The sequence below is a fragment of the Dama dama genome, chromosome 12 (assembly GCF_033118175.1).
Source record: "Dama dama isolate Ldn47 chromosome 12, ASM3311817v1, whole genome shotgun sequence".
NCBI classification, from domain to species: Eukaryota; Metazoa; Chordata; class Mammalia; order Artiodactyla; family Cervidae; genus Dama; species Dama dama.
The window spans coordinates 57275339-57298543 of NC_083692.1; the positions used below are offsets into that span (position 1 = coordinate 57275339).

Here is a 23205-nt window from a genome sequence, read left to right on the forward strand (position 1 = left end):
AGCACAGGGCTTTCTTGGGGAAGAGCTAATTTTCCATGTGGTCTGGGAAGGGCACAGGAGTGCAGTGTGTGATCCAACTGGAAAGTCATAGCGGACGGCCAAGAGTGAGTGAACAGTTCTGAGCCAGGAGAGATGGGAGCCAAGGGGTGCTGTAGAGGAGGTGGCTGTGGACTGGAGAATAGACCAGTGAGGAGGCAAAGTCAAGCAAGGAGGGCTTTTCAGAAGCTAGCCTGAGTGAGAGAGTGGGATTGGGGTCTTCTGGTTTTAAACCTGGTTTTGAACCTGTTTTCACTTACTACCTCTGTGACCCAAGGCAAAATATGACTCTCTTTGGACTTTAGTTTTCTCACCTCTAAAAGGAGAGGGTAGATCCTGGCTAACATCTCTCTACCCCTAACATTCTTCGATTCTGAGGACCTTATTTGCCCTCTGTTGCAAATCTAATTCTGGATGGCTTGAATCCATTGTTCATCCTTCTATCTAAAATGGTATGGCTCCTTCTGGGATCACAACGTGAAATAAAATGCAGTTGAAGGTCCCATTGACCTGGCCATGGTTTGGGGCAGAAGTGAGAAAATGAAATTCTTGAATTAGAACTTCATCAAACCTATTTTATTGATAGCTTGTTTCAACTGTACCAACTTTTCAAGCATAGCTGATTTGCAACAGAGAAAACTTTATCTTGCTGAGTTTACAAGCTCAAGGAAGCATGATTGCAGTTCTGAAAATGTGTGGGTTACTAGGGTTATTTCTTATAAACATAAAGGTTAGCTTTAGGGGTAGAGGCCAGATTTCATGACTATAACTGGAAACTTAGGGAACAGATGAATCATATAATACATCACTTCAACCGGAAATCGACCATGTCCCCCCATTAGAGTTTATCTCAAAATGTTTTGTGAGATGAGCTGGAGGAACCACAGCCCAAACCATGTATGGGATGGGGTGATTAGATTCCAGCCAGAAGACCAAATATTGCCTTTTGTTCTTTCCTGGGGGTGGGGGTGGGAAGGATATGGAAAACAATGTTCTGGCCACAGAGAAGATTCCAGGGAGTAAAAATGAATCATCCCCCGCCGCCAGGAAACACCAGGAGTTCTCTAAATGGAATGAAGTCCTCCTATACCTTGGGTGGGAGCAGAGGGGATGAGGGAAACAACAGCTGGTGGGGGAGCCGGAAGCTGGAGAAAGGGACACCGAAGCGCGGCTGAGACCGGCAGCCACGGCAGAGGAATAAACCAAAAGGGATGTGAGTTTGTGCAGGTTTCCTGTGGGGTCCCGTAGGGGGAGGCTATTCCAGAGCTGCCCTCCATGGTTTCCTAATCAGTTGCTGCTGCCTGTAGTCTCCACCCTGTGCCGGAGCATCTGCATAAAAATGTGGAGAATGTAACCATCTATTCACGCGTGTCCAAAAGGGCTCGGCGAATTAGGAAGCTGCACGTGCAGCCCACTACACAAAGGGCCTCCCACCAGCAGCCTGGGAACGGGAACGGGACCTGCCGCCCTGGGCCAGGGAGGCCCAGGGGTCAGCGGACATCTGGAGCCAAGTCCAGGCTCTGGACCGAAGCTTTGGGGGATGTCAGGCACATCCTGCTGCTTGCTGGAGCCCGAGGCATGGAATTGGGGCTGGATTCTCTCTTGCTTCCTGTGTGCCTTTAATTAACTTCATTAGTTAATTATATCCTATATCTCTGTATTTAGGTCCTCTTTAGTCTTTCTAAATAAGAGTTTGTTTCTAAACAGAGTTCTGTTTTTTTTAAACCTTTTTAAATTAAGGTCATTTTCAAACATACAAACATACGAAGAACATACAAAAAAATAGTGTGTTGAACCCGTACCACCTAGCTTTAGTATTTATCAGTATTTTGCCAAATTTCTTTCACTTATGTCTCCTCCACTTCTTTTTCTTCCAGTGTATTAAAGCAAATCCCAAATATATCATTTCAGCTACAAAAACTGAATATATTGCTGGCTGGTAAGGTCCCTTTTTCCCACATAATAATGCTACTATCATATGTAATAAAATTAGTAATTTTTAATATCATATAATCATGGATAAAGACCATATATTTCTTATACTACAGGATTCAAACAAGATCCACACAATGCATATTATTTCCTCGCTTTTTAAAAAGTTAAAAAAAAACATTTATTTATTAATGCCTGTACTGGGTGCTTGTTGTCATGCTCCGGCTTTCTCTAGTTGTGGCAAGCAGGGTCTACCATTTGTTGCAGTGCATGGGCTTCTCAATTGCTGTGGCTTCTCTTATTGCGGAACACGGGCTCTGGGTCTGTGGGTTTCAGTAGTTGCGGCACACGGCCTCAGTATTTGTGGCATGCAGGCTCTAGGGTGCCCAGGCTTCAGTAATTATGGCGCACAGGTTTAGTTGCTCTTTGGTGTGTGGAATCTTCCCAGATCGGGGTTTGAACATTGGCAGGCAGACTGTCAACTACTGGACCACCAGGGAAATGCTCCTCTCTCTCTTTTTTAGTGCCATTTATTTGTAGGAGAAATTTGATCAAACATTTGATCAAATCTGCAGAATTTCATATTCTATGTTTGGCTGTCGCATCCTTGTTGTATTTTCCCTCGGAGTTCTAGTTCCTTTTCATTGGGAAATGGTATTTAGAGACCACCATATGGGCATGAGAGATATTCTTTGCTACTGAATTATCATTGTTTTGTGGATTTTTCAGAGTAAAGAGTGAGAACATTTACACATTTGAAAATGAGAGAAACTTGAGTTCTTACTGATATTTCCAACTTAAATTTAAGATTACACGGTTTTTCCTAACTAACTTGTATTTGTATGTTACTTCTCCCCTGCTGATCAGTTTGATTTCTGTGATATTATTAGTGACATCATTACTTAATAGCTTTAGTTTGAAAATAACACATTTAATGCAGGTTAAGATTTCTTTGTAATAAATCCATGGGGGTAATATTATCTCTGTGTCTCTGAGGATATTAATTATAATGTTTTTTACATTGATATATTTTTAATTCCTTATATTGTTTTTGTTTTCAGTGTTCATATTTTCTAAACTATCTGGTGAATTTTGACTGTTGACTCAAAAATAAGAGATACTGAACCATCAGTATTACTAATAAGATTACTAAAATAAGAGTATAAAACCAACAGAGTTAAGTAAAAATCCCATAATCTCATATTTGAATAGGAAATATCAGTATAAACTCATTTTTTGTCTCTTAAATTAAAAAGAACATATTTCATTGCTCTGACTGTTGAAAAGGCCTAGAAACAATGAATTTAGTAGTAATAAGCACAACAGGCATTCACATTATGGTCTCTGAATACCATTCCCTACTAAGAGGAACCAGAAATCTTTGGGGAAATGCCTGATTCCAAGTTTGCCCTGTGCTGTCCTTGGTCACTCAGTTGTGTCTGACTCTTTGCGGATTCCAAATTTAGGGCAGGACTTAAAAAGTGAGTCTGGGACATTATCTTAAGTCAAAGAAGAAATGAGGAAATCTTTCAAAACAGTCAAATCGAAAGGATGTAAAAGCCATTCTTAAGAGGCTCCCACTGGCCAAAGATGGGGCAATTTGTACGTGAAAAAAAATTAGAACACATCAGATAATGAAAAATTAATGAATTTATGCAGGCCAGGAAGCAACAGTTAGAACTGGACATGGAACAACAGACTGGTTCCAAATAGGAAAAGGAGTTCGTCAAGGCTGTATATTGTCACCATGCTTATTTAACTTATATGCAGAGTACATCATGAGAAACGCTGGGCTGGAAGAAACACAAGCTGGAATCAAGATTGCTAGGAGAAATATCAATGACCTCAGATATGCAGATGATACCACCCTTATGGCAGAAAGTGAAGAGCAACTAAAGAGCCTCTTGATGAAAGTGAAAGAGGAGAGTAAAAAAGTTGGCTGAAAACTCAACATTCAGAAAACTAAGATCATCGCATCTGGTCCCATCACTTCATGGCAAATAGATGAAGAAACAGTGGAAACAGTGGCTGACTTTATTTTTTTGGGCTCCCAAATCACTGCAGATGGTGATTGCAGCCCTGAAATTAAAAGACGCTTACTCCTTGGAAGGAAAGTTATGACCAACCTAGATAGCATATTAAAAAGCAGAGACATTACTTTGCCAACAGAAGTCCGTCTAGTCAAGGCTATGGTTTTTCCAGTAGTCATGTGTGGGTGTGAGAGTTGGACTATAAAGAAAGCTGAGCGCCGAAGAATTGATGCTTTTGAACTGTGGTGTTGGAGAAGGCTCTTTAGAGTCCCTTGGACTGCAAGGAGATCCCACCAGTCCATCCTAAAGGAGATCAGTCCTGGGTGTTCATTGGAAGGACTGATGTTGAAGCTGAAACTCCAATACTTTGGCCCCCTGATGCAAAGAGCTGACTCATTTGAAAAGACCCTGATGCTGGGAAGGATTGAGGGCAGAAGGAGAAGGGGACGACAGAGGATGAGATGTTGGATGGCATCACTGACTCAATGGACATGAGTTTGGGAAAATTCCAGAAGTTGGTGATGGACAGAGAGGCCTGGTGTGCTGTGGTTCATGGGGTCACAGAGAGTCGGATACAACTGAACGACTGAACTGAACTGAACTGATAATGATTTAAAAAAATGTGTCTTTGGTCATTTTTGGAGGTCACTAGGGCACCAGATCATCACTCAAAAACGTATTCAATTCAGCTCAGTTGCTCAGTCATGTCTGACTCTGTGATCCAATGGGCTGCAGCACACCAGGCTCTCCTGTCCATCACCAACTCCTGGGGCTTACTCAAGCTCATGTCCATTGAGTCAGTGATGCCATCCAACCATCTCATCCTCCATCATCCCCTTCTCCTGCTGCCTTCAATCTTTCTCAGCATCAGGGTCTTTTCCAAAGAGTCAGTTCTATGTATCAGGTGGCCAAAGTATTGGAGTTTCAACTTCAGCATCAGTCCTTCCAATGAGTATTCAGGACTGATTTCCCTTAGGATTGACTGGTTGGATCTCCTTGCAGTCCAAGGGACTCTCAAGACTTTTCTTCAACACCACAGTTCGGAAACATTAATTCTTTGGCACTCAACTTTCTTTATAGTCCAACTCTCACATCCATACATGACTACTGGAAAAACCATAGCTTTGACTATATGAACCTTTGCTGGCAAAGTAGTGTCTCTGCTTTTTAATATGCTGTCTAGGTTGGTCATAACTTTTCTCCCAAGGAGTAAGCATCTTTTAATTTCATGGTTGCAGTCACCATCTGCAGTGATTTTGGAACCCACAAAAATAGTCTGCCACTGTTTCCACTGTTTCCCCATCTATCTGCCATGAAGTGATGGGACCAGATGCCATGATCTTAGTTTTCTGAATTTTGGTTTTAAGCCAACTTTTTCACTCTCCTCTTTCACTTTCATCAATAGGCTCTTTAGTTCTTCTTCACTATCTGCCATAAGAGTGGTATCATCTGCATATCTGAGGTTATTGATATTTCTCCCAGCAATCTTGATTCCAGCTTGTGCTTCATCCAGCCCAGCATTTCACATGATGTACTGTGCATATAAGTTAAATAAGCAGCATGACAATACACAGCTTTGACATATGCCTTTCCCAATTTGGAACCAGTCTGTTGTTCCATGTCCAGTTCTAACTGTTGCTTCTTGAAATACAAAATTGTATTAAACATGGAAATATCAAGGATTTTATTCTGCCTTTCCTGTATGAACTATATTTCATGATAACCAAATTATTGATGAGGGAAAGTTATTTATGGAATAATTCAACCAGTGAATGCAAAAGGAATGATGGAATTATAAAATAATCATTTTGCTACTCCAGATAAGACAGTGGATCTAGGCAACAATTATGTTTGCTAAAACAGTTAAGTTAAAAGTCAATGAAGAGGGACTTCCCTCATGGTCCAGTAGTTAAGACTGTGCTCCCAATGCCGGATACACAGGTTCCATCCCTGTTTAGGGAAATAGATCCTGCACATGGCAACAAAGATCCCACATACTACAACTAAGACCAGGCACAGCCAAATAAATTAAAAAAAAAAAAAGTCAACGAAGAACTTCATAATGGAAATATTGGATTGCTATCCTTGGAATCCACCGATTCCCTTGGTATCATTAAAGTAAAACAACTGGACTGTATAATGATGTCCTACAATAAGAAAAACACACCACTTAAGAAGTATTCTTGTCTAAAAAAATCAGACCTGAATCTTATAAAGCCAATAGCTTTAGCTATCAGCTCACAGAAAATAAGGCAAAGAATATTTTAAATAAAACCACTAAGATGCAATAAATCAAATCCTGAATGAGATATTCTATATGCCAAATGAGCTAGTTTTTCCAAAATAATGACATAAAAATTGAGGGATGTATTTATAAACAATGAAAGGTATTTAACCAAATCCGATGTATGAAACTGTTTAGACTCTGACTTGAACAAACTTATGACAAAATACATCTAAGATAATCAGGGAAATTTGAAGATAGACTTAGTATTCAATTATATAAACAAATTATTTTAAGTTGTATTATTACCAAAATAGGATAATTGGCATTTTTTAAACTTCTTAACAGTGAAAGATAGATGTATATAGAAGTATTTCCAGGTGAATTAATATCATGTCTGAGATTTGCTTTAAAATACACCAGGAAAAAAAAAGGAGAATAGATTTTTTAAAACTGCTGTTAAGTTGGTACTTTTGAGTTCATTATACTTTTCTTTCTACTTTTAAGTTTGAAATTTTCTATCATTAACGGTTTCAAAAAATAAAGAAAAAGATGAACTATGGACATCTAAGTTATCTCTAAATAAACACAGTTTATAAAAAATAGGAAAAATAAACCTTGGTAAACATAGAAAAAGAGGGGAAAAAGGAAACTGGACATTTCCAAAAGAGTATTTAAATGAACAAAATAGTCTGGTGAACTAACCATCTCCTCTGTATATTTCCATTTCTCTCTATATTGGCACCACCAACCTAAAAGAACCCAGTTACCTCTCTTCCATATGATTCTAGTAATAGTCAGAGAAATTCAGATAAATCCCAGTTCCCTCTGACTTTTTTCTTAGAACTAGCTCCCTTCTGTTTGCATGTGTAATGCCACCTAATCCAGGCCATGACAAAATTTCCTGTGACTGATGTGATTTACAGTTTGTCTTGTAAGGTTATATCTTAGCTCCATTTTTCCAGAAGTCACTAAAAGAGACACCCAAATTGCATAAGTAAGGCCTGTGTGAGTCACAGTACAAGTTGGGATATGACTTTTCCCCCCTAAGCCAGGTTGGTTCTTCTCCACTGGTGAGTCTTGGCTTTGCCACTTCAGCCCTGACACCAAGCTGGGGGCCTCCCAAGCCTGTTACCCACCATCTACTTACCATAGTGACCATAAAAAGAAATGACTATTTCTCTTTCTGAAAACTAATCTATTTCACAACGTAGCTAACAACCAGCCTGATTCAAAATTAAAATGCTCCCAGTACAGACTTCTCCTTCTCTTCAGAGTCAAGGGCTAGGGGAACAAGTGCGCCTTGTGTTCTGCCCTCGAGGTCAGCAGATTGAATGTGGCCTTGTGTGTCCTGTGAATGCGCAGTGCATGACATCATGCATATTCAGTGGGTTTTCCAACTACTGGAGTCTCACTAGTGGCCAAAAATTTTCTTTTTAGAAAGGCACTCCTCTTTGATTTTTGAGATTGTTCTACTATCCTGGGACTTTCCTTTTTTTCTGCCTTAGCCATGACTCCTCCTGACTTGCTCCTTTTCCTCTCCTTCCCTTGCTTTTCCTCTCTCCTGCCTTCTCCTGTTCTCTCCTCCCCTCCCTTTTCCTTCCCCTCCCTTCCCATCCTCTCTCTTTCTCTTTCCATTTTCCATATGTAAAACTAATAGCAACTGTCAATTTTTTAAAATATCAATTAGGTTCAGTCGCCCAGTCGTGTCAACTCTTTGCGACCTCATGGACTGCAGCATGCCAGGCTTCCCTGTCCATCACAACTCCTGGAACTTGCTCAAACTCATGTCCTTCGAGTCAGTGATGCCATCCAACCATCTCATCCTTTGTCATCCTCTTCTCCTGCCTTCAATCTTTGCCAGCATCAGGGTCTTTTCCAAGGAGTCAGTTCTTCACATCAGGTGGCCAAGGTATTGGAGTTTCAGCTTCAGCATCAGTCCTTCCAATGAATATCAGGACTGATTTCCTTTAGAACTGACTGGTTTGATCTCCTTGCAGTCCAAGGGACTCTCAAGAGTCTTCTCCAACACCACAGTTCAGAAACATTAATTCTTCAGCACTCAACTTTCTTTATAAGTCCAACTCTCACATCCATTTATGACTACTGGAAAAACCATAGCTTTGACGCTACAGACCTTTGTCGGCAAAGTAATGTCTCTGGTTTTTAATATGCTATCTAGGTGGTTGTAGCTTTTCTTCCAAGAGCAAGCGTCTTTTAATTTCATGGCTGCAGTCACCATCTGCAGTGATTTTGGAGCCAGAGAAAATAAAGTCTGTGACTGTTTCCATTGTTTCCCCATCTATTTGCCATGAAGTGATGGGACTGGATGCCATGATCTTCATTTTTTGAATGTTGAGCTTAAAGCCAGCTTTTTCACTCCCCTCTTTCACTTTCTTTAAAAGCCTTTTAGTTGCTCTTTGCTGTCTGCCATAAAGGCGGTGTCCTTTGAATATCTGAGGTTATTGATATTTTTTCTGGCAATCTCATTCCAGTGTGTGCTTCATCCAGCCCGGCATTTCACATGATGTACTCTGCATATAAGTTAAATAAGCAAAATGACCATATACTGCCTTGATGTACTCCCTTTTCAATTTGGAACCAGTCCGTTGTTCCATGTCCTATTCTAACTGTTGCTTCTTGACCTGCATCCATGTTTCTCAGGAGGCAATTAAGGTGGTCTGATATTCCCATCTCTTTCAGAATTTTCCAGGTTTGTTGTGATCCACATAATCAAAGGCTCTAGTGTAGTTACTGAAGCAGAAGTAGATGTTTTTCTGGAATTCTCTTGCTTTTTTATGATCCAACAGACGTTGATAATTTGATCTCTGGTTCCTCTGCATTTTCTAAATTTAGCTTGAACATCTGGAAGTTCTCGGTTTATGTACTTTTGAAGCCTTGCTTGGAGAATTTTGAGCATAATTTTGGTAGCATGTGAGATGAGTATAATTGTGCAGTAGTTTGAACATTCTTTGGCATTGCCTTTCTTTGGGATTGGAATAAAAACTGACCTTTTCCAGTCCTGTGGCTGTTGCTGAGTTTTCCAAATTTGCTGGCATATTGAGTGCAGCAAGCACTTTCACAGCATCATCTTTTAGGATTTGAAATAGCTCAGCTGGAATTCCATCACCTCCACTAATGTTGTTCGTAGTGATGCTTCCTAAGGCCGACTTGACATTTCAATCTAGGATGTCTGGCTCTAGTTGAGTGATCACACCATCGTGGTTATCTGGGTCATGAAGATCTTTTTTGTATAGTTCTTCCATGTATTCTTGCCACCTCTTCTTAATATCTTCTGCTTCCGTTAGGTCCATACCATTTCTGTCCTTTATTGTGCCCATCTTTACATGAAATGTTTTCTAATTTTCTTGAAGAGCTCTCTAGTCTTTCCCATTCTGTTGTTTTCCTCTATTTCTTTGCATTGATCACTGAGGAAGGCTTTCTTATCTCCCCTTGCTATTCTTTGGAACTCTGCATTCAGACGGATATGTCTTTCCTTTTGTCCTTTGCCTTTTGCTTCTCTTCTTTTCTCATCTATTTGTAAGGCCTCCTCAGACAACCATTTTGCCTTTTTGCATTTCTTTTTCTTGGGGATGGTTTTGATCACAGCTTCCTGTATGATGTCATGAACCTCCATCCTTAGTTCTTCAGGCACTCTATCAAATCTAATCCCTTGAATTCATTTGTCACTTCCACTGTATAATCTTAAGGGATTTGATTTAGGTCATATCTGAATGGTCTAGTGATTTTCCCTACTTTCTTCAATTTAAGTCTGAATTTGGCAATAAGGAGTTCATGATCTGAGTCACAGTCAGCTCCCGGTCTTGTTTTTGCTGACTGTATAGCGCTTCTCCATCTTTGGCTGCAAAGAATATAATCAATCTGATTTCAGTGTTGAGCATCTGATGATGTCCATGTGTAGAGTCATCTCTTGTGTTGTTGGAAGAGGGTGTTTGCTATGACCAGTGCATTCTCTTGGCAAAACTTTGCCGTGCTTCATTTTGTACTCCGAGGCCAAACGTGCCTGTTACTCCAGGTATCTCTTGATTTCCTACTAAATATAATTTTATTTGTTTCATTTTTGGCTGTGCTGAGTCTTCATTGCTGTGTGTAGGCTTTCTCTAGTTGTGACGAGCAGGGACTTCTCTGTAGCTGTGGTGCTTGGGCTTCTCATTGCGGTGGCTTCTCTTGCTGAGGAGCACAGACTCTAGGGTGAGCAGGCTTCAGTAGTTGTGACACGTGGGCTCAGTAGTTGTGGCTCCCAGGCTCTAGAGCACAGGCTCAATAGTTATGGCATATGGGCTTAGTTGCTCCTCAGCATGTGAGATCTTCCCCAACTAGGGATGTCTCCTGCATTGTCTCCTGCGACCCATATCTCCTGCATTGGCAGGTGGTTTCCTTACCACTGAGCCACTAGAGAAGCCCCCGGATTCTTAATGTAGTTTTTAAGCACAATTATTTCTAGCCACTCAAAGGAAATTTTAGCTTGTACTTGGTACAGCATTTTGAAATGAAAGCCTCAGTTTAGGCTAACCTAGCCAGGGCTTTCATGGTGGCTCAGATGTTAAAGAATCTGCCTGCAACGTGGGAAACCTGGGTTCGATCCCTGGGCTGGGAAGATCCCCTGGAGGAGGGCATGGCAACCACTCCAGTATTCTTGCCTGGAGAATCCCCATGGACAGAGGAGCCTGGTTGGCTATAGTCCATGGGGTCACAAAGAGTCAGACACGACTGACTGACGAAGCACAGAACACACAGCCAGATATCTCAGAAGCCAACCCTCTGATGGCCACTGGGATTAGTGCTTATTTACCCATCATTGCTAGAGTGAGACAAGAAGAGGAATGAACATTTGGTTAAGAAGCAGGGACAATTTGTTTTTCTTAAAGCTGATTTCTGGTTAATATCTGAATGGGAAGGTATTTGAAGCTTGCATCCAAAAGAATATTGTTTGGTCTTTGAGAAATGGGCCACTCAAAGTCAGGAACACAGGCAGATAGCTCCATGTATTTGTCTGTTGGAGTTTGAAATTATATAATCCTCAAATAAATGAATTAAAGCCCCTGCATCTGGCAGGACTTCTCCTCTAGGCTGAGAAGCAGTTTGGGTCCCGGCAGCTGGAGAATTTACAGACACCAGAGTCCAGTCCAGCTGAGCAGGGGAGAGGCTTGAGCAAAAGCCAGCCAGGTGCAGGCCAAGCTCAGGGCTACAACCGGGGAGAGGGGCTTCCATGTGGGTGAGGGTCAGCCCGAGGGCGGATTCGCCAAAGCCGAGATGATCTGGAGGGCTCTGGAATTCTCATTAGGCCTTGGCGGTGAGATGAAATTTGGACTTTGATCCTCTGGGCAAGGTCAGACCCCGTTGAGAGGGATTCTAATCAGAGTTTACCCTCTTGTTTCATGGAGGAGGGGAAAAATTGCAACGTCCTGAACAAGGAAAAGAAACCTCTTTTAAAGCTGTTTTTTTCAAAGGGGAAGTGTGTCATTTTAGACATTCAGGTACAGTGTAAACAGGATTTAATAGCTTAGCTGAGAAATTGTTGCTTTGTTTGCCTTCAAGAAGCTGTGTAAAAATATTCAGGAGTGCTTGACCATTTTCTAAAATTTAAATGTGTGTGGCCTACACTGGGGGTGGGCGTGGGGAAGTGGGGTGGGTACTTGGCATGTAAGGATGGTCCAGGGCCCTAATGATACATTGACCTGGTCATGTGGTTTTGTACAATTTGCAAGAGTAAAACCAGTGGCTCTTTCTATGCTGACTTCTATAACCACCCCTTTGTATCACATGGCAGCCAAGGATATTTTGGGATCTGGCTAAAAGGATGTTAAATTAAAGATATACATTGAGTTTGGGTTCAGTGAGACATATTTATATAGTTTGCAGGTATTCTGGGTACACTTATTTCTAGCTGTTTGAATATAAGAGTGGCTTTTAGGAATGATCTTAAAAATTTTAAGTTTAGCTATAACTCATATATCATAAACTTGACCTTTTAAAAGCATATAGTTCAGTGACTTTAGTATGTTCTTAAGGTTGTGAAACTATCACAGCTCTCTAATTCTAGAACATTTTCATCCCTCCCCTAAAGAAACCACATCAGTAGTCCCTACCTATTCTCTCCTTTCCTCTCACCAGCCGACTCCTTAATCCCTTCCTAAGTATCTTCTCTTTCTGAATTTGCTTATTCTGGACACTTCATATAAATGGAATCATATAATATATGTGCCTGTTGTATCTGGCTTTCCTCACTTAGCACAGTGTTTTCAAGGCTTATCTACATTTTAGCATGAATCAGTACATTATTCCTTTTTGTGCCTGAATAGTGCTCCATTTTGTTAATCCATTCATGAGTTGATAGACATTTTGGATTATTTTCAGGAATGCTCTTCCTAATCAGTGTGTTAATTCTTTCAGTGTGAAGGTCCAGGGCCAGTGGTGTTATCATACAGGTGAGCATGGCTCAGTGTGCCTGAGCCAGAGTGTGAGGGTTGTAGAGGAAAAATAAGTTTGAGATAGAGTCAGAAACTTTCATGCTAGAGGAATGACTAAACCTATCTATTCTTTGGAAAAAGAACAAGACCCTACTTTATAAAACAGGGAACTATATTTAATATCTTGTAATAATGGAAAAGATATGAAAAATAATGTATAAATATGTGTGTCCATATGAACATGTAACAACCACTTTGCTGTGCAGGAAAAATTAACACAACATTGTAAATCAACTATACTTCAATGAAATAGGAAAAAATTAAAAAACGAATCTATTCTCTTAACATGTGATATTACCAAGTTGTTGTCTGAGACTATCAAAATACTTGCAGGCAAAACATCTAGGACAATATTATAGAGGCATGTCAAGTAGTTTGTTAATTAAAATATCCTTTTTCTGGATTTGGGGATTTTTTGGTAATTATCAACTTTTTTTTCAAAATGTGTGATTTGTGGTTTACTTTCTCACTTTAAATAAAAACTTTAAAATCTAATTTTATATTTGTAATTTCGTATTTCTTTTCTTAAAGAAAGCCCCACCACCCCCCTCCAAGTTATGCATATAAGCTGGCAACCCCTTCCAACAAGGATCCACTATGCCCGAGGGCAGTCCTTTCAACCCACTTTCCTTGTCATGTACTTAGAGGTGGTCAGATGCCAGGGATTTCCTCCCAGGGAATTATACAGTAAGCTGCTCATTTTGTGGTTTTTCCACCCTTTTATTGTCTACCCTTTTCCTTCTCACCTCGGGAGCCCTTCCAGGAGAAACTAGCTCACAGAGCACCTTCATTGACATGCAACACCTTCAAGAGTTGCTGTAATGGAATGTCGCTTAGCAGGTGTTCCCGTCTCTGCTCCCCTTCCCTTTAGGGTGGAGTCTACTTCCCCATCAATGATGGGCTTGGCCATGTGACTTGCTCTGGCCAGTGGGATATGGACAAAGAAGTCCACGTGACAGTTCTAAGCACCAACTTTAGGAACTTTGCAGTTAGATCAAGCTCTAGAAGCCCGTGGTCCTTCAGTGTGAGCCCTGGAAGAAGATGTACAGGACGGACCTGCATCCTGAAACCTACATTCAGCCTGAAGAGGAGCAGCTGCCACGGACCTGCAGACTGTGAGTGAGAAATAAACATTTGTTATTCCAAGTTACTGAGATGGCCGTGTCTAAAAACATAGTAGTACTGCTGCAGCAGCTGACTCATAAATTGCACATTGCCAATCTGAACAGCATAACTAATACCATTTATCTCTCAGGAGGCAACTAAGCTTAGTCCCAGAGTGAGTCCCAAATTGAGTACAAGAGGACCTTTTAGTGTCTACCATGGTGTGAGCTCTCTACCTTTTTCAGAGAAGGGGCAAATTTAGATTCAGTGTTTCCCTGCTGAGATAAACAATCAAATCAATAAAATGAAAAAGATAAACTGTAAGAAGAGAGAAATAGAAGTAACATAAAATTGTTCAACAATGTGATCAGCTGAAAAAGATCACAAAGACTGTCTGAACAATGGTGGCTAAAGCAGCCACAGAGGATAGAGTGGGTTTCTTCACAGCAGGCACTTCTTATAGGCCGAGCATCCCTACCAGAGAGCCTCAGATACTCTGGTGAGATGGAAGATGGAGCAGAAGACAGACTAGGGGTGAGCTGGAGGAACCCATTGTGCATTTCTCTTCCTGGCTCTGCATTTAGTGAAATAGCTATGGTGGGAGCATTTATACCAGAAAAATGAGCAAGTGCTATATTGATAAGGGGTCTTTTCCTCAGAGAACTAGTTGTTAAACGTTTAACAGTGCATCACTGTGACAAACCATAATAATCTTTCAGAGGAAATACCAGAGAATATCAAGCAGTCCTGGCAGAAGTTCAAAAGCATACGAACCCTTAACCACTTCATCTCACTACCCCCTGCCCACTGCAATGTCCCACAACTCCCTGAAAGCCCACTTTCTCAAACACTTTCTTGTTATGCCAAGCAGGAAGCTTCCCAGGGGCTCTAAGAACAGGCCAGAAAACAGGGTACATTCTCAAGGAGAAGCAAAAGAATGGATGAAAATATGATTCCTGACATAACAGGGCATGCCACCCATGAGCACAAAGTGAAACTTGAACTATCCCTTTGATCTTATGAGGAACGTATAAAGCAAAGTAAAAGAGCCCTTAACAGTACTTGTATTTGTAGAAGAGCAAATCTCACTTCCCTTATGCTTTTTCTCCAACATCTGCAACTCTGTCTTGAGTAGAATTGCAGATGGTTTTTCATTTCCTTTTTTCAAATGTCTGGAGAAACAGCTCAACTTTCCAAGTAGAATTATTAAAAGAATTTGGGGTAGGATGTAAAACCTTTCACTTTTTCCTAGTCGTCAACTCTTCCTACATTATCATAAGTTCTCATAAGCTTAGTGACTTCCCTCCTGTTCCCTCCCCTCCTGGACTGCACTTTTGTAATTTTGTCAGTAGGCTCAAGGGACACAATTCCCTCCACTGATTGGGTTGTGGTGGGACGAGGTCAAGGGTGTGGGGAGAGAGAGAGAGAGAGAGAGACTAGGCAACCATGTTGAGTTAACGTGACATCCTTTTTACATAGTCCACTTTGCATAGTTGTCATTTTTCGTGCTGGTGTCTTTGTCTTGTATGTATGACTCCATCAGTGCTGTCTGTAACATCCTTATAAGAACAATTAAAAGTTTAATTTAAATAGCTATAATATGTAGAGAAAAATGAAAAGAATCTCCACATCTCAAGAAAGCTTCAAAAAAGATAAATTCTGTACTTTAGTGAAAAATAATGCATTAATGTTTTCATTATAAAAGCATCCATGCATATTAAGAAGATTTTGCTTCTATGGAAGCAAAGCCCAAAATAGCTAAATCCACAGGATATGGACTTTTTGTTTTCTAGTGTTTTCAGGTCCATTTTGGTTGGATTGTCTCTAACATCTATTGATGTGTGTGTGCTTGTACTTACTCAGATATAGAGCAGAAGATGCAAGTGGGCAGCTTTGGGGCCAAAAAAATCATCTGGCCTGTTTTATCTGGCCTGTGGAATATATTTATAATTTAAATTCATATTTAACATGCAAAAATGAAGAGATTTCGCATGAAATCCATACTTAGAATTTTTCTTGAAAACTTTAAGTGCATTCTCAAATATCAAGAGTGAAGAGGTGGTCCCCCTCAGAAGGGGCAGGTGCTTGCCAACTTGAAAATTGTCCCAGTGCAGTTTCTTTTATTTGTTTCTGCTGTGTTTGACTCCTGTTGGTATTTAAATTTGATGCTCTTGATGTAGAAGCTTTTAAAACAATTGCACCCATTTTTTCCGTGCAACTTTAGCTTGGAAAAAAGTTCAGCTTTTTTCTCTAAGCAGTAGCTCACTAGGCTTTCCATATGTTTTCTCTCTGATTGTACCAATGCATGTGAAATATTACCTATCAAGTGCATAATAGTATAAAGAGCAAGATGACTATTATTTGTAATGTTTTCTTCCTATGTTTTCTATGTGAATATCCTGTTTATTAGTGGGGATCATATTACACATGCAGTTTCATATCCAGCTTTAAAATTTTTTTCTTGTATTATAAATACTTACACTACTCATTGAGTATGTGCTGTTTAGTTAACTTAGTCTCCCCCACTTCCCTGATAGCTTGGTTGGTAAAGAATCCGCCTGCAATGCAGGAGACCCTGGCTCGATTCCTGGGTCGGGAAGATCCCTGGAAAATGAATAGGCTATCCACCCCAGTATTCTTGGGCTTCCCTTGTGGCTCAGTTGGTAAAGAATCCACCTGCAATGCAGGAGACCTGGGTTTGATCCCTGGGTTGGGAAGATCCCCTGGATAAGGGAGAGGCTACCAACTCCAGTATTCTGGCCTAGAGAATTCCATGAACTGTATAGTCAGTCCATGGGGTCACAAAGAGTTGGACACGACTGAGCAACTTTCACTTCACCCCCACATGTTTACCTATTTAGGTTTTTCTTTTTCTGTCATAATTATATTATAATAAATATCTTTGAGCTTGAAAGCTTTTTTCTCTATTGAGGATTCTTCCACTAGGATACATGCCTAGAAATGGGCTAAGAGAAAAGGCGTGTGACCAAACTAGAAGCCAGGTACCATGAATCTGGACTGTGGGGCTGGATTAAAATTACCTAAGGTGGAAAGGAGAGGCTGACGTGGCTGCTCAGACTCCCAAGCCAAGGGCAACAACAGGAGTGGACGTTGCTCACTGCCTGGAGCTGTTTACTGGTAACGTGGAGTCAAACAGCTTTTCATGTATTTCTTTCTGTGAACACTTCATGAAGCCAACGTTTGGAGGGAAAGGGGAAATATGAAAATCTGAAACCTAATTTGAATAAATGAATATACCTAAGCGGAGCAAACTGTAATCAAACTTGACAGGAGCAAGTTGTTTTTCTCGGTTGAATTTGAAACTTATTTCATTAAACATATTTTTCTTAGTTTCTACCTCTGGGCTTCAGGATTTGATTCTAGTGATTTTACTGCCTGGGAAACTGAGAGGCTTTGTGTATCTGTAACTTTCATATAACTTTCATGAAGCTATAGTTAGTTGTCCCTAGTTCACAGTGGTGGTGTTTAGTCGCTTAGTCGTGTCCAACTCTTTGCAACCTCATGGACTGTATGTAGCCCACCAGGCTCCTCTCTCCATGGGATTTCTCAGGCAAGAATACTAGAGTGGGTTGCTGTTTCCTTCTCCAGGGGATCTTCCTGACCGAGGGATCGAACCCGCATCTCCTGCATTGCAGACGGATTCTTTATCACTGAGCCATACTGTGCTTGGTAAAATGTAAAAATGTCAGCAGTTGCTTGCCTGGAAACTGTCAAAGAAGTTTCCTCTCAGGGATTTGTTCACGTTCATTTCCAGGCATATTCAAATAGAGAAGACTAAACCTGTTAATATTCTCATTTCAGTGGTTTTATGCAGCTTCATAGAGGCATTTATTGCCATTAGTAAAGAAGAAAACTAGGTACTTCTTTATAAAGTAGGTACGTTAGTGTTCAAATTAATAAAAAGAGTGATGGAAATGAGTTCAGGATAAAGAAACTCAATCTCAGGGAACATAAAAAATGCCAGGTGGGACTTTAATTTGTAAACATATTACTTTGTAAATATTGTTCACAGTACGTTAATATAAGTATTGATTTTCACATCAGGGATAGCAAACCTTGCCAAATCCTAGCCTGCTTTTGTTCAGATTATGAGCTAGGAAGATTTATTTGTGTATTTAATATAAGCTTCTTTCACCAAAATGTTAAAGGTAGTGAGTGCATATTTCTTCTTCCTGTGTCTGTCATCTAAATCATAGCAAGCACTTAACAAATGCTTCTTTAGTAAGTGATGACTATCTATCTATGTAATATCTATCAATGTATATGTATAGATATGTATCTATCAATGTATAAAAAGCAGAGACATTACTTTGCCAACAAAGGTCTGTCTAGTCAAAGCTATTGTTTTTCCAGTGGTCATGCATGGATGTGATAGTTGGACTATAAAGAAAGCTGAGCACCTGAAGAATTGATGCTTTTGAACTGTGGTGTTGGAGAAGACTCTTGAGAGTCCCTTGGACTGCAAGGAGATCCAACCAGTCCATCCTAAAGGAAATCAGTCCTGAATATTCATTGGAAGGACAGATGCTGAAGCTGAAACTCTAATACTTTGGCCACCTGATGCGAAGAACTGACTCACTAGAAAAGACCCCATGCTGGAAAAGAGTGAAGGCGGGAGGAGAAGGGGACAACAGAGGATGAGATGGTTGGATGGCATCACTGACTCGATGGACATGAGTTTGAGTAAACTCTGGGAGTTGGTGATGGACAGGGAGGCCTGGCGTGCTGCAGTCCATGGGGCTGCAAAGAGTTGGACACAACTGAGTGGCTGAACTGAAGTGAACTGATCAATGTATAAATGATACTGTTTAGAATAGGCTCAATTACCATGGGCATCTAAAATTTATAAATTATTTTTATTTACTCATGTTTTAATGGCTTTCCATAAGAATATATCATCTAGACTGTATACCTGTATGTAAAATTAATAGAATATATGAAGATAAGAGTGGTCTTTTTATCTTTTCCCAGTTTTATTGAAATATGACTGGCATATGACATTATATTCATTTTAGATGTATAACTTGATGATATGATATGTGTATATATCACAAAATTATCACTACAGTAAGTTTAGTTAACATCCATCACTTCATGTAGTTATGAATTTTGTGTTCTTATAATGAGAACTTTTAAAATCTAGTCTTTTAGCACCTTTCAAGTATGATACTGTATTGTTAACTTTAGTCACCATGCAGTACTTTATTATTTATTATTTTTTTATTATTTAAAAAATATTTATGTATTTGACTGTGCTGGGTCTTAGTTGCAGCATGCAGGATCTTTTTAAAAAAACTAATTAATTAATTTTAATTGGAGGCTAATTACTTTACAATATTGTAGTGGGTTTTGCCATACATTGACATGAATCAGCCATGTGTGTCCCCCATCCTGAACCCCCTGCCCACCTCCCTCCCCATCCCATCCCTCAGGGTTATCCCAGTGCACTGGCTTTGAGTGCTATGTTTCATGCATTGAACTTGGACTGGTGATCATTTCACATATGGTAATATACATGTTTCAATGCTATTCTCTCAAATCTTCCCACCCTTGCCTTCTCCCACAGAGTCCAAAAGTTTGTTCTTTATATCTGGGTCTCTTTTGCTGTCTCACATATAGGGTCATTGTTACCATCTTTCTAAATTCCATATATATGCATTAATATACTATACTGGTGTTTTTCTTTCTGACTTACTTCACTCTGTATAATAGGCTCCAGTTTCATCCACCTCATTAGAACTGATTCAAATGCCTTCTTTTTATTTTTTATTTTTTTAAAAAGTGCCTTATTTTTAATAGCTGAGTAATATTCCATTGTGTATGTGTACCACAGCTGTCTTATCAACTCATCTGCCGATGGACATCTAGGTTGTTTCCATGTCCTAGATATTGTAAACAGTGCTGTGATGAAAATTGGGGTACATGTGTCTCTTTCAGTTCTGGTTTCCTCGATGTGTATGCCCAGCAGTGGGATTGCTGGGTCATATGGCAGTTCTATTTCCAGTTTTTAAAGGAGTCTCCACACTGTTCTCCACATTGACTGTACTAGTTTGCTTTCCCACCAACAGTGTAAGAGGATTCCCTTTTCTCCGCACCCTCTCCAGCATTTATTGTTTGTAGACTTTTTGACAGCAGCCATTCTGACCAGAGTGAGATGGTACCTCATTGTGGTTTTGATTTGCATTTCTCTGATAATGAGTGATGTTGAACATCTTTTCATGTGCTTGTAGCATACAGATGTAGCCATCTTTATGTCTTCTTTGGAGAAAAGTCTGTTTAGTTCCTTGGCCCATTTTTTGATTGGGTCATTTATTTTTCTGGAATTGAGCTGCAGGAGCTGCTTGTATATTTTAGAGATTAATTCTTTGTTGGTTGCTTCATTTGCTATTATTTTCTTCCATTCTGAAGGCTGTCTTTTCACCTTGCTGATAGTTTCCTTCATTGTGCAAAAACTTTAAGTTTAATTAGGTCCCATTTGTTTATTTTTGCTTTTATTTCCATTAATCTGGGAGGTGGGTCATAGAGGATCCTGCTGTGATTTCTGTCAGAGAGTGTTTTGCCTATGTTTTCCTCTAGGAGTCTTATAGTTTCTGGTCTTACGTTTAGATCTTTAAGGTATTTTGAATTTATTTTTGTGTATGGTGTTAGAAAGTGTTCTAGTTTCATTCTTTTACAAGTGGTTGACCAGTTTTCCCAGCACCACTTGTTAAAGCAATTGTGTTTTCTCCATTGTATATTCTTGCCTCCTTTGTCAAAGATAAGGTGTCCACAGGTGCGTGGATTTATCTCTGGGCTTTTTATTTTGTTTCGTTGACCTATATTTCTGTCTTTGTGCCAGTACCATACTGTCTTGATGACTGTAGCTCTGTAGTATAGTCTGAAGTCAGGCAGGTTGATTCCTCCAATTGCATTCTTCTTTCTCAAGATTGCTTTGGCTATTCAAGGTTTTTTGTATTTCCATACAAATTGTGAAATTATTTGTTCTAGTTCTCTGAAAAATACGATTGGTAGCTTGATAGGGATTGCATTGAATCTATAGATTGTTTTGAGTAGTATACTCATTTTCACCCTATTGATTCTTCCAATCCACGAACATGGTCTATTTCTCCATCTATTTGTGTCATCTTTGTTTTCTTTCATCAGTGTTTTATAGTTTTCTAAATATAGGTCTTTTGTTTCTTTAGGTAGATTTACTCCTAAGTATTTTACTCTTTTCGTTGCAATGGTGAATGGAATTGTTTCCTTAATTTCTCTTTCTGTTTTCTCATTGTTAGTGTATAGGAATGCAAGGGATTTCTGTGTGTTAATTTTATATCCTGCAATTTTACTATATTCATTGATTAGCTCTAGTAATTTTCTGGTGGTGTCTTTAGGGTTTTCTATGTAGAGGATCATGTCATCTGCAAACAGTGAGAGTTTTACTTCTTTTCCAATCTGGTTTCCTTTTATTTCTTTTTCTGCTCTGATTGCTGTGGCTAAAACTTCCAAAACTATTTTGAATAGTAGTGGTGAGAGTGGGCACCCTTGTCTTGTTCCTGACTTTAGAGGAAATGCTTTCAATTTTTCACTGTTGAGGATAATGTTTGCTGTGGGTTTATCATCTACGGCTTTTATTATGTTAAGGTATGTTCCTTCTATAGCATTCAGGATCTTTAGTTGTGGCATGTGAACTTCTTAGTCATGTAGTTACTAAGAAGTTACTAAGTAGTTACAGAGAACAGTGCCTAGTTCTCTGACCATGGGTCAAACCTGGGCCCCTGCAATGAGCACATGGATTCCTAGCCATTGGACCACTAGGAAAGTCCCACCATGCCATTCTTTACATCTCAGAATCTATTCATCTTATAGCTGGAATTTTATGTATTGACTACCTTCATTGATTTTTTTTCCACTGCCACCCCACCCCCAGCCTCTGGTAGCCACCAGTTTATTCTCTGTTTCTATGGATTTGGATCATAGAAAATATGAACAAGATCATATAGTATTTGTGTTTCTCTGTGTTGTTTCATTTAGTGTAATGGTCTCAAGTTCCTTCCATGTTGTTGCAAATGGCAGAATTTCCTTGTTTTTATGACTGAATAATATTCTATTGCAGACATACCATATTTTCTTTAGCCATTCATCTGTCAGTGAAAGCTCATGTTGTTTCCATGTCTTAGCTGTTATAAATAATATTGCAATGACCATGGGGGTGCAGATATCTCTTGGATATGTTATTTTCATTTCCTTCAAATACATACCCAGAAGTGGAATTGCTAGATCATACGGTAGTTCTATTTTTAAATTTTTGAGGAAACTCAATACTGTTTTCCATAGTGACTGCACCAATTTACATTCCCATCAACATTCACTTTCCCTTTTCTCCAGTTCCTTTTCAATGCTTATTATTTCTCATGTTTTTGATGATAGCCATTCTAACAGGTGTGAGGTGATATCTCATTGTGATTTTGGTTTGCATTTCCCTGATGATTAGTGATGTCAAGGACCTTTTTATATACCTGTTGGCCATCTGTTATTCTTCTGTAGAAAAATGTCTATTCACTTCTTTTGCCTATTTTTAATTGGATATTTTGCTATTGAATTGTGTGATCTCTTTATATATTTTGGATATTAACCCCTTATCAGATACATAGCTAGTTCACAGTATGTTAATGTAAGTATTGATCTCTATGTCAGGGCTAGCAACTTTGACAAATCCTAGTCTGCTTTTGTATAGTCTGTGAACTAAGAATAATTTTTAAATGTTTAAATGGTCAGGAAAAAAATCAAAAGGAAAATAATACTTTGTGACTTGTGAAAATTATATGAAATTCAGACTTTTAGTATCTATACATCAAGCCATATTGGAACACAACAACCATGCCTGTTTACTTATGTATTGTCAATGGCTACTTCTGTGCTATGAGGGCAGAGTTGAACAGTTGTGACAGAGACCATCTGGCCTACAAGACCTAAAATATTTACTGTCTCTCCCTTTATAGAAAAATTTTGCTGATTCCCACTCCAGTGGATTTAGAGACATAGCCTGACACATCTTAACCCCCTCACTGAGAGATTCTGTCATAGTAGAAGATCTAAGAGAGATGACCCATGTGACTTGAAATCAAGTATTGAACCTATATTGGCTAAATCTGTAGGTACCTCTAAATCAGGCAGGATAAGGAGAAAGTTGTTCATTGAATGTTAGAAAAAGAGTTAAAATGAATATGATAAAGAATTAGTTTGAAATAGTCATTTAGGATCTAAAATGAAATACTAAAGGTACAAATTGAGAAAAACTGAGGGGAAGTATGGCATTAACATTCTGATGAACAGTGTCAAATCATAGTGTTAAAAAGTAACTCACATTCACAAGAAGCAAACGTAG

At 39.5% G+C, this 23205-nt stretch overlaps 1 long non-coding RNA gene across 3 annotated transcripts in view; it reads left to right on the top strand.

Moving 5' to 3' along the window:
• The window catches only part of LOC133066363 (uncharacterized), a 158205-nt gene extending 139477 nt beyond the window's left edge, over window positions 1–18728 (top strand). For all 3 annotated transcript variants that reach the window (XR_009695126.1, XR_009695125.1, XR_009695124.1), the window contains 2 exons: window positions 13585–13828; window positions 18192–18728. This is a non-coding gene — a long non-coding RNA (uncharacterized LOC133066363). The remainder of the gene's footprint in view (window positions 1–13584; window positions 13829–18191) is intronic.
• Window positions 18729–23205: the final 4477 nt, after the last annotated feature.